Raw genomic sequence first — 17,430 nt, 5'->3', positions numbered from 1 at the left:
GCATTACTGCCTCATGTTCTTAACAAACGTATGCAGCAGGGGTTGGGGTGGACTACTTTTGTTTGTTTTTGTATGTGCAGCAGGAGGCTTTACAGACAGAACTTCTACCCCGAATCGCCTTTGGGAGAGAGAGTGCACATTCACACACCAGCCAAACTTACCCTGAAGTCCCTTCGAGATCCTTGGACCTACCCCGCACACAAATCAGGCTTTGTCTTGTGAATTCTAGCTTATCTCGAGGTATTTCCAGGTTTTTAAAATGCTGTATTTAAGCTACTTTTTCTGACAGTGCTGGAGCAAATAGGGAGAGGCACTTATCATTAGCAGGATAAGAGGAATACTGTCTTTGAAATGCAGATGTAGCTCTTTAGTAATATCTCTCCCTCCCTCCCTCCCTCACATTGGATAGAAGCAAAGCACTGAGGCATGCCATGTGAACTTGTAAAAACAAAAACCTAGAGAGCAGAAGGGAGGGGCTGTTTCTCTCAATGCCACGAATGTGATTCGACCGGGCTTCGCTCAACATTTACCCCGTATCATGAAGCAATGTGCTAATAACTCCCAGGTTTCACTGCTAGTTTACAAGGAGGCTTTACTGCGAACTCGAAGTTGTCCCAACAAACTGATGCAAATAGTGGATTTTTTAAAACCACAGATATAAATCGGGCTACACTCTAACCAGCAGTGAAAATCCTGAATTGTGTGTGAACTGCTCCCCAATAACTCACAGGGGCTTTGAAGCATACAAAGCTTGCTATAGAACAGCTCCTGCCCCAATAAACCAAGAATGTACTACAAGGCATGTGACCTCTCATCTGTGATATTAAATAGCGTAGAAAGGGGCAGAAATTTGGAAATGAGGCTCGTGTGCAACATTCCGACGCCGTTGTCATGCTTTGGTATAGGAGACAGTCCAAGACAGGCAGCCCTATTGAGAGAAGTGGGGATTCCTGTCAAGGAGCTGCAGTGCTCAGTGGCTGCTGTAGGGGGCGCTGTCCACTGTGGCTTGTGAGGGAGGCGGATCCTTCCCGCTTAGCGCGTGGCCTGTAAAGCTCTGACGGGGAGGGGGAGACCCCCGAGTGGGAAGCCAGGAAGGCGCAGCTGGAATTACCCACAATTCTCGCCTGCCCCTGCAAAGAGGTGGAGGGTTAGGGTTAGTTTCCCATCCTCAGGCGGCGGTAGCTGAAGGGAAAGCAGGGCGGCAGTGGGGCTTTGTTATCCCCCCAGACCTGGGGGTGCGAAAAAGAGGGAAGGCAGCAGGAAGAGGGAAGAGAAAGGCAGAGATGAGGAGAGAGAGAGAGGGTGGGTCTCTCGCTTGCTCTTTTTCCTGGCAAAGAGCAACCTCTTTCCTCTGCACCTCCTCCAGAGTCCAGCATTTAGCCTTCTTTGCTGCAGGTTCGGTAGTAGTAAACCACTCTCTCCTTAGTGCATCACAACACGCCCCTCCTATTCCCCCACCGCCCCAATAGCCAACGCCAGGCGCCGCCTCCTCGTCCTTCCCTGGCGGTGCCTTGAATATGGCACCTTACAGCTGCTGGTTTTTGCTGCTGACTCAAGGCTGCGAGGAAATGGGGGCCAGGCAGAAAGAGGGGCTGAAGCGAAGCTGCTGCTGCTGCGCCTCCGACTCTTGAGCAGGCGCCTTTGGGCTTCTCTCTCTCTCTCCCCTTTGGACGAGTGACTTGTCAACACAAACATGCCAGCGCCCAGCAGCCAGAGGAGGAGCAGGCGCCGGCGGAGGGGGAATTAAGGCTGGTGGTGCTGCTGCTGCTGAGGGGCAGGGTGGAGGAAAGCGAGCCGCTCATAGAGTGCAGAAGGACGGCGAGGAGAAGAGCATCGCTTCAAGTCGCAGGGGAAGGTGGCCACGCCAGGTGACAGTCCCCACTACCAGGAGGGGCTGGATTCGGCAAAGATTGGGTGACTGGGGCAGCCTCGCTCTTCCTCCCACTCCTGCCCTCAGCATCAGTCACAGACGCTGCTAGAGGGAGGGGCTGCTTGGTGCATGGAGGAGAGAAAGGCGGGCAGCAGGACTCCTCCAGAGTGCGGTGCCTGGAAAATCCCCCACCTCTTCTTTTCCCCTCAAGTGCCCGGCTGCGGACTGCGCTGCTGGTGGTAAGTTGAAATGGACTTGCGGAATCAAAGGGGAAGGCAATGCACTTGTGGTTCCTGGGCTTCGGCTCGCTCCTGCTCCCATAGCAGGTAGGTAGGTAGATAGATGGAGAAGAAGCTGCTTTGTTTGCGTGGGTTGCTGGCTGGTTGGCGTCGTTTTTACAGCGCATACGCATCCTTCCTACGGCATCTTTGTAAAGATGGGGAGGGATGCATGAATCAGTTGGGAGAATATTGTGGCATTCTGCAGTCATTTCCTTAAGCCAGCCAAAATGTTAGAATTTCCTTTCTGTTTAAGAGGGAAATATTGTGTAAGTGAAACCATTTTTGGCATGAAGTCACCATTGTAGGCTTGCATCTATACCTTTCCTGTGTGACGTGTAATGGCAGATGTGTAAAAAATTTCTCGATTCCTTTATCATTCCCCTCAATAACTCCCTGGGTGGTTACACAAGGATTTCCTTATTAGAGGCCAGTCATGTTGGGACTTACAATTGTGGTGTGAAAACTCAACAAGCTAATAACATTGTAGTCTGGAAATGCAAGGGTTCATGCAGTTCAGTAAACTCTGACTGAATCAATGGAAACAATTTGTTTTTAAGGCTTCCTGTGGCAGGGAGTCAAATTCAGAAGAAATCCACAGGAAAATAGGGGGCAGCTCATGACACCAGCTGCTTTGTTAAAAGCATTTGAGAATGTTGCATTGGACACATAATTGTCACATGCATTCTTTCAGTTTTACTCTTTATTTTGGGTAGATTTCTTTTATTGAGAGTGAAGCTAGAAATGCCGAAATTATTGCATAGGACATGTATGAGTTTTTTTACTCCTTTGATTATTTTGACCTGCCTATAGAAAAATATTTACGCTGATAACATTTGGTAGTTATTTTGACTTTGAAGGATGCTTTTATGGGGATTTTTGTTGCTTACTGTGACTGATTTCCTTGGCCTCTTCTGAACAGACAGTACTGCCAGTCAGAAGGTATTCAAAATGAGAAGCAGGGTTTGAGGGGGAAGGTTAACAGTGTCACTAACACATTTTGGATGGGATGGCAGTAGTTGCATAACTGGGTACTATCAATATAGTCTGCGTGTGAAGAAGTAGAAGACTGGCTCCTGTAGGTAGAATCGTTTTTTGATAGACAGTGTATAAGGAAGGAAGTTTTTGCAGCTGCGACAACAAAATGTTCCTATCAATCACCCAATATAGAATCCCTTGCCTACAAGGAATGGAAAAAATAGGCTTCACTAACCTGATATTACTTAAGAGCTCCGCACACATTTAATCTTGTGTTTCCTGCTTGTTTTTCAGTTGTTGTTAACACCTTTACCGGAACTATGAATTTTATACTAATTTTAATAGATCTTTTTATTACTCAGAAAACCTTCTTGAGTGAATTAAAAAGGAAGAAAAAACCTGTTTCAAGTATAATAAATGAAATGCCTGTTTTTCCCTTGATGCCAAATGACATCAGATGCTTATAAAAATGTTTAACCAGTACTTTTGCTGATTGCTTTTAGGTGTGAAGATGTGCTCCTCAAATTTAAGAGGCAAAGTATGAATGCAATTAAAATCAATTAACACTTTCTCATTGACTTCTGAGATGATTTGCTCTTTCAACCATCACCTTTAACAAACTGAGTCTTTTCTAATAGCTGAGAGAGGGCAACCAGTCCAATTCAGAGATACTTTAATACTGCACATTCTGATAAATCACTAACCTAAATGTAAAGCAAAGTGTATGCTTTAGTTCCTTTAGATCAGAGGATTTGTTCATTGGAACATGTTCTGTCTGTGCATGGTAATTTGTTTAAAGGTAACTTATTTCCTTTGCATTTATATTCGCCCAAAATTCAGCTGATTTGGGGTTTGGGTGGGCATTGCTGGAGACCTGGAGAGCAAGGTATATCTCCCCCATCCCCATGCTTTTTGGGGGCATTTTTTTAAAAAAAGGAACCTAACCCCTGGATTCCCATAGGGGTACCATTTCTGTATTCACAGTTTCTGTATATAAGTGAGAACAGAACCCCCATGAATAAAGAGAGCCTCCTGTATTAAGCAGTGGTGAAAATGGGATGGAATTGAAGGGTAGGGAGTAGTAGATAAAGCAAAATGTTTCATCCACACTTATCACCAAGTTAAGGTTCTGTATAATATTATGGGAGTTTTGGCGGGGCGGGGCGGGGAGGCACACACTTCATCTACTTTCATTGACGACATCAAGGGACCTCCTCAACAATATAAACATACAACTATGGGATATCAAGGAAGAGTTTCTCCCATTGATTACACTAATAGATTGTATAATCTCCATGGTAAAGTTCAAGAAATAGCAATAGTGGGCAGCTTCACTTGTAACTGAGCAAAACCCTGCTAACTGAGCAAAGAGGCACCAAAGTGGTGATTCTCTTTATTAAGCAGGGCGAGAGCCAGGGGCGTAACGAGGCTGGAGTGGGCCCAGAGACAAAATTTAAAAATGGGCCCCTCGCTGATACACACACACACTCACTTCATGTGACTTGCCTCTGGGGGGGCCCCTCGAGGCGTGGGGGCCCCCAGGCAGCCGCCTCCCCTTGCCTAATGGTAGTTACGCCCCTGGCGAGAGCTATAGCTGTGTACAGAACCGATGCCTCCTGGTTTGAAGGTGGGGGGGGATGTCATTAAGGATGGGGGAGGGTACTATTATCCCTCTCGCCGCATTTCCCCTGGCTGCCCTTTAAAACGGTCTGGCGGGGCGGCAGTGTATCTCCTTGCTGCCCTGGTGCCTCCTCGGACCAGAAGTGCCTGGTGCGCATGCAGAGGTGGAGGTGGCATGACAGCGGCCCAGCCGGGAAGAGGGGGAAATGGGGAAATGCTTCCCTTTCCAGCTGGAGAAATGGGGTGCTGGGCATTTGGGCGGCAGTGCCGGGCGCAGCAGAGACTGCCCGCCAGAAACGGCTGTGCTGGGGCCCGGGGGATGGTGCATGCACACACGCACCTTAGAGGGAAGCCTGGCGGAGGGGCCTTCTCCAACCACTCTGCCACCCTCCCAAATGATAATCCAGGCCAGCTGCGGCCCGGTTGGAGAGGCCTCTGTGCGTGCATCCCTAACTGGTGGTTTCCCCTTATTTGCCACTGTTGTGTGTGAGGTTATATTGGGAAAAACATCTTCACTGTTATAACCTCAAACTGTAAATGCACAATAAAGTCTGCTTTGATCATTGTTGCAAGACAATTATACCAGAGTTAAAAACTTTAATATAGATTGTTCAGCTCAGGTAGTTGTAACACAAATACCTCAATTCTTGTAAAGCTAATGGTTTCTAGCCTGCTGACCATTTCAACTCCATAATCTTCTCATTAGTTTCTCACAGTTCAGCAAATGTCTTAATAAAAAACACAACATACATGGCAAAATTGCCTCATAGCATCTTGTCGTTCTGCTAATGAAAACAATGAACAAAATGACCCTCTAAAAAGTTATATCAACATTATTTTCCATTTAGTAACCTTTTACCACAGTGAAACATAAATATACAAAACAACCCCCCAGTACTGCACACATAAATTATTTGTTCTGGTTTGTAATGTCACAACTTAAAAAAACCAAAAACCAGAACCCTATGAACTTATTCAAACAAACGTATTTAAATAATTTTGTTCTGATGTTATCAAAGCTCCTATTTTCAAGAGTACAGGTTGACAAGGTGCTACACATAAACAGATACTACATATTCTGTTGTAAATCACTTTTAAAGCCTGAACATTTTAATTCTCCTTCAAGCCATAAAACCCACATCCTGTACAAAAATAACCTTTTATAAACTTGCTCAAACATATTTTAAGAACTTCTGTCTTGTTATTGTAAAAATTCCTGATTTCTACAGTGAAGATTGAATGCAGTGCAGACTGCTAGAGGCTGCTGCATTGAAATAACATCACATTCTAACAAAATTAATCTAAGTACTGATCTTTAAATTTTATTTAGTTTGAAATATGTGTCCACAACCTCCAGTGTGCTACTGTTTGGGGCAGCTCACAGAATCAGTAAAAAAAAACATTCAGTATAAAGACAATATAAAAGTAAAATTAATAGAAATTAGTTAAAAACGGGACTTGGTTGAAACAGATTTTAAAATTGCATGTTAAAAAGTTAGAACCCACCAGATATACAGTGCAGATCAAATATTAAAATGCCTCTTTAAACAGATGGGCATTTAGCTGTTTTAAATACCCTGAAGGAGGGAGCTTGGCTGAGCTCTTCTGGAAGGGAATTCCAGATCTGAAGGCCCACAACCAAAAAGTATGTACGCAAAGGTATATAAACAGGCATCTATGAATCCACTTGCTAGCTTACCAGGAGTAAATACTTCTAACCCTGTTGTAACATTGCTCCTCAGCAGCAACATCTTAAGCTCTCACTTGCGATGAGCTTTGGTGAAGATAAAACAGAAGGAGTTATTCTGTTACCTTCTCTATATCTCAGTATGAATGGAAGAAATCTCTTCCTCTCCACCAAATCCCTTGTGCCCTCAGGTAGGAATGGGAGGAATATGGTGGCAAGCAGAAATAGAAGCTGGCTAGTAAGTCAAGCCAATATTTATGGATCTCTGGATATAATATGTATGTTCTCCTGGTCAGCTATTCCTGGCTTGGAAGTCTAGAGTAGTTACACTATATTACTACTGTTGTATGTGTATATTTAATATGTATAACACCCCCCAATGTAGAGAGATATATAGACTCTCGCACTACTACTACCGTGTGTAATATATACATCAGCTCCATCCATTCCACAATCAAATTTACATTTAACAGTACCATCAATAATCTAAACTATCTTTCTTATATATATGTCACTGCAGCTACTGTACTTTTCCTATAACTTGAGAGCAGTTGAAGAAGGTGGAAGCTGAATTGTCTTGCTCATTATATTTCTGTTTTCTTTGTAAACAGTGAAGTGTACATATATAATTTACTACATAAATATATTTATGTAACACTAGTGATATGTGAGAAGTTGCATAGAATTCAGAAATTGTTGCAGAACTTCTAGTTCACACAGTATTTATTATTAATTTAAATAAAAATTAAACTGCTTTTCTACCAAAAAAAAAAAAGGTTTTCAGAAACAATTTTTATACTTAGCAAAAGGAATGAGACCATTAAACACTTTTTTCCAGTGTCCCAGAGCCAGTGTGGGAAAGGACTTGAAAGGAGTTTTGGGTGGGAAATTGTGGTTAAGTATAGCTTGGCAGCACTATGGAGGGCTTCCCCCTCCTCCAAGTCTAAACATAACAAGATTTATAATCTAGGAGTGCCACTTTATACCCGGTCGTGGCTGGGCATGAAATCACAATTATTGACTAAAAATAAAATACCTTTAACTTGGTGTATCACTGATTCCTAATCAAACTTCAAAATCCTTTAATCCCCCCTTCAAATGATATTTGAGTAATTAAACTGCAATAGCAAACATGTGGAATAGCCTTCCCTTGACAACATTTTACATTAGTGTTCTTTGATGAAAGGCCTGGGGGTGGCCCCGATCGAACTTAAGTGCAGCCCTTCTGACTAATTGTTTGTTGGTCCTGTGTGATGCTTTGGTTGATGCTGAATACTTTGCACAGCTCCCCTCCCCTGCGCACCATGCAGAGACTATTTACACCATGCAGTACTGTGCTTTGCTCAGTGTGGGAGGGGCTCCTTTAAAGGAAACTGAGCCTTCTGGAGCCCCTGCACCATCTTGGAAGGCATGCATGGAATGCTGGGAAGTGTAGCTTTCCTCATATAGCTCTTGAGAGGGCTCCATCTCTCTTGAAGGACCTCCCAGCACTGAGAAAAGCACAGGTCAGCAGAGGTCAGCACCGTGGGGGGATGGCTTTCACAATGAAGTTTTTTTGCCACAGTGGCTGCTGCTTGAAAAATAGTGAAGATCGCTGTTCTTTATACTTTGTTGGTTGTCACATAGACTGTTGCTTTATTTTTTGAGATGACTCCCTTCTACACTGCTTTTATTTTTAAAGCAGATTTTTACTAAAGAAATTTTGATTTTATTATTACTTTAAATTGATCAGAAAAACAAGTCATGCCCATGGTGCCTTTTAAGAAACCCATTGACTACTGGCAATGGCTGCCCGCCAGGCAATAAGCTGCCAACTTCTCCAAGAAGAAACAAAGCCAATTTCATGATACATGTTCTGTGAGATTCAGTTGTATGGTAGGGATTAAAATTAAGCAGGGAAACTAGCCTCCTTTCACAAAGTTTTATCGCCTATAAAAGGTTTAATAAGAATGAGAATATTCAGCATTTGAAATAAGTAACATGCAGCTCTTTAGGAAGTGTGCGTAAGAACAGTCCTGCTGAATCAGGCCCAAGGCCCATCTAGTCTAAAGTGTGCCATCCAGTTGATTTCGACTCCTGGCATCCACAGAGCCCTGTGGTTTTCTTTGGTAGAATACAGGAGGGGTTTACCATTGCCTCCTCCTGTGCAGTATAAGAGGATGCTTCTCAGCATCTTCCTATATCATTGCTGCCCGATAAAGTACCAGCGGGGATTCGAACCGGCAACCTTCTGCTTGTTGGTCAAGCATTTCCCCACTGCGCCATTTAAAGTGTACCACCCATCTAGTCTAGCATCCTGTTTTGCACAATGGCCAGTGAGATGCCTCTGGGAAGCCCATAGGCAAGAGCTGAGGGCACATTCTCTCCCCTGATGTTACTCCCCTGCAACTGGTATTTGGGGGCATCTTGCCTCTGAGACTGAAGGTGGTCTATAGCCCTCAGACTAGTAGCCATTGATAGACCTGTCCTCCATGAATTTATCTAAAGCCACCCAGGCTGTTGGCTGTCAGCACATCTTATGGCAGAGAATTCCATAGATAGATTATGCATTGTGTGAAAAAGTATTTGCTTTTGTTTGTCCTAAATTACTTGGCAGTCAGTTTCATAGGATGACCCCTGGTTCTAGTGTTATGAAAGGGGGAGAAAATTTTCTCTCTGTCACTCTCTCCATACCATTAATGATTTTATAGACCTCTATCATGTCTCCTTTCCGTCTTATTTCTAAACTAAAAACCCCCAGGTGTTGTAGCCTTCCCTCATAAGGAAGGTTTTCTAAGTGCCTGATCATCTTGGTTGCCCTCTTTTGCAGCTTTTCTAGTTCTGTAATGTCTTCCTTAAGATACAGGAAGATACACAGTACTCCAAATGTGTCTACACCATAGTTTTGTATAAGGGCATTATAATATTAGCAGTTTAATTTTCAATCCCCTTCCTAATGATTCCAAGCGTGGAATTGGCCTTTTTCACAGCTGCTGCACATTGACACTTTAAACGAGCTGCCCACCATAACCCCCGCAGGGTTCCCTCTAACAGGGATTCCAAGATGTCATGGACTACAACTCCCATAATCACTAGCTACAATGGCATTTGCTTAGAGATTATGGGAGTTGTAGTCAACAACATCTAGGAATCCCTATTAGAGGGAACACTGGACCCCAAGATCCTTTTGACAGCTCAGATCCCATAAGTGTATATTGAAATTCGGGTTTTGTTTTTTGCCCCTATATGTATCACTTTACACTTGTTAACACTGAAATGCATTTGCCTTTTTGTTGCCCACTGTCCCAGTTTGGAGATATCCTTTTGGAGGAGGAGGTGAGTAAGGGGAGACATGACAGAGGTCTATAAAATTATGCATGGAGTGGAGAGAGAAATTTTTCTCCCTCTCACAACACTAGAACCAGGGGTCATCCCATGAAACTGAATGTCGGGAAGTTTAGGACCGACAAGAGGAAGTACTTTTTCCACACAGTGCATAATTAATCCATGGAATTCTTTGCCACGGGATGTGTTGATGGTCACCAGCTTGGATGGCTTTAAAGGGAGCTTAGACAAATTCATGGAGGACAGGTCTGTCAATGGCTACTAGTCTGGTGGCTGTGGGCCACCTCCAGCCTCAGAGGCACAGTGCCTCTCAATACTAGCTGCATGTGAGCAACAGCAGGAGAGAGGGCATTCACATACCTTTTGCCTGTGGGCTCCCCAGAGGCATCTGGTGGGCCACTGTGTGAAACAGGATGCTGGACTAGATAGGCTTGGGCCTGATCCAGCAGAACTGTTCTTATGGAGCTCCTCACAATCTCTTTTGGATTTCATTACCCTAAATAGTTTGTCATCTGCAAATTTGGCCACCTTGCCCAATGTGTAGATGATTTATGAATAAATTAAAAAGCACTGGCCCTAGTACAGATCCCTGGGGGACCCCACTTCTTTCTTTCTTCCAATTTAGAGAACAGAGTACATTTATATCTATCCTCTGTTTCGTTTCCTTCAACCAGTTACCAATCCACACATGAACCTGTCCCTTTATCCCATGACTGCTAATTTTTCTCAAGAGTCTTTGATGAACAACTTTGTTGAAAGCTTTTTGCAAGTCCAGATAAACTATGTCAACTGGATCACCTTTATCCACACACCTGATGACACTCTCAAATAACTCCAAAAGGTTTGTGAAGCAAGATTTAGCTTTGCAGAAGCCATGCTGATTCTCCTTCAACAGGACCTGTTCTTCTTTATACTTAACAATTTTATCCTTGAGAATGCTTTCCATCAGTTGGTCTAGAACAGATGTTAAGCTAGCCAGCCTGTAGTTTCCCGGGTTCCCCCTGGATCCCTTTTGGAAAATTGGTGTTACATGGGTTGCTTTCCAGTCCTCCGGTACAGAAGTTCAAATCCCCACTGGTATGTTTCCCAGACTATACAAAACACCTATATCGGGCAACAGCGATATAGGAAGATGCTGAAAGGCATCATCTCATACTGCACGGGAGATGGCAATGGTAAATCCTTCCTACCAAAGACAACCACACGGCTCTGTGGTCGCCAGGAGTCGAAACTGACTCAATGGCAGTGGTTAGTAGAGAAATAGGAAAGCAGAGTAAATGTGATGTCATCTCCTCAGCCTAGATGCTTATTGGGTGAAAGGGGAGTGAGCAGGCTCAGAAGACTATAGGATATAGTGTGTAGACTATAGGATTTCACATCTGTTTGTCTTGAGAATTGATAGCTTTGCTTGAGTAAGAATATCTGGAGGAGGAAGTATGCATCATACTTTTGGTATGCAGAAGGATTCCACATTCATAAACTGTGGATGCATGGATGGATTCAAATGAACTGTTGAAGTGACTGACTGCTTAAAGCACACAGCATTTTATACAATATTTGGATTTCACTGGGAGGTCCCCACATTGCAAAACTTCCAAAGGGTTTTTTTCGTCATCACTTAAGATCAAAGATCAAACGAGGCCATAGCTCAGTACAGGGGTATAGCTAGGGGAGAGGGGGCCCGTGTTCACCTCTCTCCCCAACGGCCTCTTGGAGTGAGGGAGATAATGAAGAAAATAGGGAAGGGTGGAGCTGGGGGCCCTCAGGACATGGGGGCCCGGGGTTCTTTGAACTTATCCGCTCAATTATAACTGCACCCCGGCTCAGTGGTAGAGCGTCCGCTTTGCATGCGGAAGGTCACAGGTTCAATCCCAGGTAAGTCTGGGGGGGAAAGATTCTGTCTGAAACCTTGGAAAGCTGCTGCCAGTCAGTACAGGCATACTGCGCTAGATGGACCCAGTAGTCTGGTTCAGTATAAGGCAGCTTCCTGTGTTCCTTCCATGAACAGACTTGGCTTCATCAACTGATTGAGCTGACAATGAAATACTGTTGATCACTGGGAGGAATGTTAAGTTCCTCCATACCTGGAGTGTCCTCCTGCGTCCTTCTAGCTGTTTTTGACTTACAGCTCCCATCATCCTCTGCCACAGTGGTCAGGGATGATGGGAGTGGTAGGCCAAAAACAGCTGAAGGACTGCAGTTGGACACCCTTGCTCTGTACCCTCACAAACAAGGACGCAAACTATACCTGCAGATTACAAGTGCAACTCACTCAGTGGCAATACTCACTGAAACTACAAAGGCTATGAAGTGTTTTGTTGTGGAGATATGTTTGCATTATTTAAGGTACACAATATACTCTCTCTCTCTCTTTCATTCATTCATTGCTAGCTAGTGCTTTTCAACATAGTTCCTGAAGTGGTTTACGTAGTAAAAGAAATGGGGAAATGATTAAACACACAAAGGAGACACCAATAGCAGCTGTTGAAGGGATGCTGTGCTGGGCTGAATAGACAGCTGCTTTCCCTCTGCTAAACCTAAGAGAGCTAACAATTAAAAATATACCTCTTTGCCCAGCTATCAGTGCTTTAACTGCTTGGGAACTGTGGTATATTTGTAATATAGTTGTGCAAAATGAACTGCAAGACCCCCTTTTCACATTACTATCAGCTGTGCGGAAGCTCCTTTCTATACTGCTTGATAATATCAAGTTTCCTCAATTACATGGAAGGAATTCATTCTGTGGCTATCTCTTGTGTCAGCGTCACCCCTGCCGGAAATGAGTAAAATTGATGTGGAAGGAACTGTTGTGTGGGGACTCCTGATGTTTTACCAAAAGATTTGAGGAGCCAGACTACAGTGGCTCCTCTGATTCTGTTCAGATAGTGTGAAAAAGGACCCTCAGGGGAAACAGATGTGTATTGACTGGTAAGGAAAGATTGCACAGTATGCAGAGCTACAGTTTCTGCTTCTGATTTTTGTTTGTAATGATAGGTGAAAATTAAAATGTTTTGCTTGATGTCTTTATTATATGCATATGCTGTCTCCTCTTCTGATATTGTGCCAGCAAGTTGTGCTTGACTAGAACAAAGGTGCTCACTGATGTGTCCTGAAGTGTTTATTGGTGGTGGTGAGGGTCCGCATGCTGGTTGAAAAGACCCCTATCCTACCCTATTCTGTTGTTCCCTTCCTGCAACATCTCTGCCTCCAGGATGTGGTCTAGAAAATTGGAGACCTTTAGTAATGGATGTGGGATTGCTGTCCTTGAGATGTTCCCATTGCACATACTGTGACAGGCAAAGTTGCTGAGGCACATGGTGTATGTAGTTGTGCATTCCACTCTGTATGCTGAATTTTACCATTTATTTGTCACATTGTATCCTATCTCAAGATGACACAATTATACTTTAGTGACTGATGTGTGTACATTGCTGATGATGGGAAACCTGTGATTGGAAGGAAATTTACTACTGTGGAAAAAAGAATTAATGTAAGATTTGTTTCTGTGTCTCTGCTGTAGCTTTGCCCTTGGTTAGCATTGTCGTATTTTATTACCATTGTATATGTTTATACAGCTTGAGCATTTGTTGAGTCATGAGCAGAATTAATTAGTCCCAACAGGTGAAGCCTATTAGCTCATCTGAAAAGGAGGAACGAGACTTTAAAAAGACTGCTCCACCAGATTGGAGAGGGGAGCATTGGAGACTGGGGGAAACAGCAAAAGGAACAGGAAGGATTTTTTTTTTTTTAAAAGCACCCTGACTGTTGCAAAAAGGGTACTCTTTAGTCCTGGGAATTCTCTGTTTTACTGCTGAATTAGTGAATAAACAGTTGGTTTGATTTCTGAGCTGAGGAGGCTGCTTTTTTAAAGGGTCAAATCCACAAGACTGGGGAAGTTTACCCAGCTCACAGAATTGCACATATATATGCATGTCTGGTGGTAGCTGCCCAGACACATCTTATAGAACAGAATCTTCAAGGTCAGTCAGCTAATGAGGGAAAGGAGGGTTGGTCAGGATAGCACCATGGACAGGTCCATGGGACACACGGATCTGATAGTAGCCAGATCTGAAAGTAGCCAGGCTGAGCTCTTAAATACAGCAGTACATCTGAACTCAATCTAGCTCTGCTGGGCTATGCTTCCCTGCCTAAAGAGCAGCAGCCTTAAAGGGGCAGCCCTCTCTCCTGGAGTCTGGCATTTCTCCTCCTCTCCAGCTGACCCTGCCTCATCTGTCACCAGCACTGATGTACAGATGTCAGGCCTGGTGATGGAAGGGCAGGAGGCAACTGCAAGCTCAGGTTCTGAGGATGTCTCTTTGGGTGAGGGGTTCAGGCTCCAAGAGTACTGTCTTGAGGGGCTCCGTCTCTGAAGCTCTCTCAGGCTCTGGGCCTTTGCCAGGTCTGGGTCCGGTGCTAGTCCTGCCTCTTTGGGGTCAGACTCAGTTGAGGCTGGAGTCATGGCAATAACTCACTTTCGCACACATAACTTGACAGTCTCTGTAGTAGGGATCCATGGTCCCTCACAACTGGGTCTTCTGCACCTATGCAGGAGGGCTGTGGAAGAATCTATAGCTCCATATAAGCGCTCTCCGGCCCTTTAAGGCAAAAGAGCCCCTGGTGGCGCAGTGGTAAAACTGCCACCCTGTAACCAGAAGGTTACAAGTTCGATCCTGACCAGGGGCTCAAGGTTGACTCAGCCTTCCATCCTTCCGAGGTCGGTAAAATGAGTACCCAGAATGTTGGGGGCAATATGCTAAATCATTGTAAACCGCTTAGAGAGCTTCCAGCTATAGAGCGGTATATAAATGTAAGTGCTATTGCTATTGCTATAGTGATATCGTAGCCTACAAAGCCGGATGTAGCCTCCCTCTTTAATTCCTTCTCGTCCACCACTTGTGCTGCCTCGTGAAGGATCTGCTTCTGTTCCCTTGTTCTTGTGAGAGAGTGAATATTGTTGTTTAGTCTGTTTTCTTGATTTTGACCTGGTCCAGAGTTTCTTAACCTTGGGCCCCCAGATGTTGTTGGACTACAACTCCTATCATCCCCAGACATGGCCTTTGTGGCTAAGGATGATGGGAGTTATAGTCTGAAAATATCTGGGGGCCCAAGGTTAAGAAACCCTGACTGGGACTGTTTTCTGACAACTCTTTATTTAACTCTCTGTGCTTTGACCTGGACCATGTATTTGACTATCCTTCTGTCTCTCGGATTTACTGCTCTCTTTGGATTGTTTGACCTTGGACTGTTTTTGACTGCTTTCTGGACTTGGCAATTTATCACTGATGAGGCTGACCTCGATAGGTATTTTTGGACTTGGCTGTGTCTACTCCTAAAAGTTTTAAAACGTGTGTGACCTGTAGGGGTGCTATGCCCTCTTCTCACGGCCATGCTGATTGCCTCACGTTTGGGGGATAGTTATAATACTAGTACCTGCAAGGTCTTTTTGTCATTTAAGAAGAAGACCTGTTTAAGCGGGGAATTATGACGGAAGGCCTCTATTCTCTGTCTGGGGACCCCAAGGCTAAGCCCACCGCAGAAATTGGAGCTGTCTAGCCTCTCAGTGCTGTCGGCGCCCACTGCAGCGTTGACCCTCCAGTTTCCGCCATGTCTTCAAGCGCAGGTTTTAAGAAGCCCTTAGAGAAAGACCGTGAGCACTCCCAGAAATCTAAACATGACCAACACCACTCATCTGTGGGAGAGCCGTACAAGAAGTGTGAAAAGCACGCTTTGTCCTCGACAGCAAGTTTGGCGCTCTCCACTTTCCTGAAGTTGCACTCAGTCCCGAGTTTGATGCCTAAGTCATCGACGTCGTCTACCATTAAGACCCTATCACCTTCTACAGAGCAGCCAACCACCTCATTTTCATCTTGGCCTTCGTCTTCTTCCAAGCCTCTGACATCGGGAGCTTCGGTTCCAGTCCCCTTAGCATTGAGGGACTGCAGCACTCTGGGACATTCCTAGATGTCGGCGTGCTCAGCACTGACTCCACCAGCGTCAACCCCTACTCTTCCAGCTCCAAGGCATTCAGTGTTTTTGACACTTGTGCCTTCTGTTTCAGCATCTACATCAACTTCTTTGGACCAAGGCACTCGCCCTCACTGATGTTGATGGCTTTGGCCCCTCATGTGGGACCCCATCCCAGGACTTGGTTACCTGAGGATCCTGATTCTGATGGGGAGTCTTTGTGTCCGACCCTGACTCTGAGGATTCGGAAGCTCCACTGGGCTCGTCACCGGACGATAATGTGGCAAACCATCTAATTCAGAGACTAAATCCTACCGGCTGCAAATACAGGAGATGGCGAGGGCTTTAGGCCTGGAGGCACCCCCTCCTGAGGATACAATCAAAGATCCTGTTTATGGATAACTTTCTACCACATCTGTAGCTTGCCCTACTGTGTTGCCCATGCTCCTGGCTCTGGTTGCTGCTTCCAAAGCATCTTGGTCTGCTCCAGTGACATCCACTCTTCCTTGTAAAATGATGGAGAGTCTGTATCGGGTCCAAGAGGCTTCTTGTCCATTTCTGTTCAAAAACCCGGCACCAAATTTGCTGGTGGTAGACTGCACGCTGCAAGCAAAGCCCACACAGAAACATTCAGCACCAGTGGATAAGGAGGGCCGGAAATTGGATTCTATGGCAAGATGGTTCTACCTTTCAGCTTGCCTTTCACTTAAAGTTGCCAACTGCTTGGCCTGCATGGCCAAGTATCAGCAGTCCCTCTGGGACACATTGAAAGAGGATGTTGCTGATGTTTCTGAGCCCTTTAAGGCCAAATTCTTATTGACACTCTCCAAGTCTGCTGATCTTATCAGGCAGCATCGGAATACAGCTAAACACCTGATGGAAGTGGAGTCCAAAATGTTGGCTGGGTCCATCGCTCTTTGTTGTCATGCCTGGCTCAGGTCCACACCTTTTGGAGCCGGACATGAGAGATAAAATCAAAAATCTGCTGTTTGGCAAAGGACTATTTTCTAAGGACACAGATGAGATGATGAAAAAGTCTAGATATACCGCTAAGACTTTTCTCAGTCTCAAACCTTGTCTTTCCAGCACAGGTACCGCCCTAATTACAAGCAGCAATACCAACCCAGGACAGGAAATTTTAGATGTGGTTCTAGACAGTACACTAGGTGCCCCTTCCATCAGTGCCAAAAGGGCCAACAGAAATCGAAGCCCCAGGACCAATCCAAGCAGTCCTTTAACGAGGAGGACCTGGAAGTATCTATCCCCATTCTCTCAGCCTCTATCTGTCTCACCCCCTTCCTCGAGTCAAGTGACATAGGACACTTGCATGTTGTGCATAGTGGCCAGTGGCTATGCTGTTGAATTTGACTCTCTACCCACCCATGCGGGCATAAAATACATCCACTCAGCTCCTATCCTTGAAGAGCTTTCTTCACTGCTCCAAAAGGACGCCACAGAACCAGTTCCATCTTCTTCCATGCATTCTGGCTATTATTCCAGATACTTCCAGGTTCCTAAGCATAATGGCAGGATCTGTCCCATCCTGGACTTAAGGGAGTTGAACAAGTTTGTCAAAACTTCTAAGTTTTGCATGATCTCCCTGCAGTCCATTAGAACATAAGAACAGCCCTGCTGGATCAGGCCCAAGGCCCATCTAGTCCAGCATCCTGTTTCACACAGTGGCCCACCAGATGCCGCTGGAAGCCACA

General features: G+C 44.9%; 1 protein-coding gene across 4 annotated transcripts in view; it reads left to right on the top strand.

Annotated features, from left to right (window-relative positions):
• Positions 1-1,091: 1,091 nt before the first annotated feature.
• The window catches only part of HECW2 (HECT, C2 and WW domain containing E3 ubiquitin protein ligase 2), a 259,192-nt gene continuing 242,853 nt past the window's right edge, over positions 1,092-17,430 (top strand). For 3 of the 4 annotated variants that reach the window (XM_053283122.1, XM_053283121.1, XM_053283118.1), the window contains exon 1: positions 1,092-2,109. The gene's annotated coding sequence lies outside the window, so the exon portion shown is untranslated. Of the gene's footprint in view, positions 2,197-17,430 lie in introns of all 4 variants that reach the window. The other variant, XM_053283119.1, reaches the window with a different exon arrangement.

Source organism: Hemicordylus capensis, chromosome 1 (genome assembly GCF_027244095.1).
Source record: "Hemicordylus capensis ecotype Gifberg chromosome 1, rHemCap1.1.pri, whole genome shotgun sequence".
NCBI classification, from domain to species: domain Eukaryota; kingdom Metazoa; phylum Chordata; class Lepidosauria; order Squamata; family Cordylidae; genus Hemicordylus; species Hemicordylus capensis.
The sequence above is the reverse complement of the archived record's forward strand: the minus strand, read 5'-3'. Positions and strand labels throughout refer to the sequence as shown.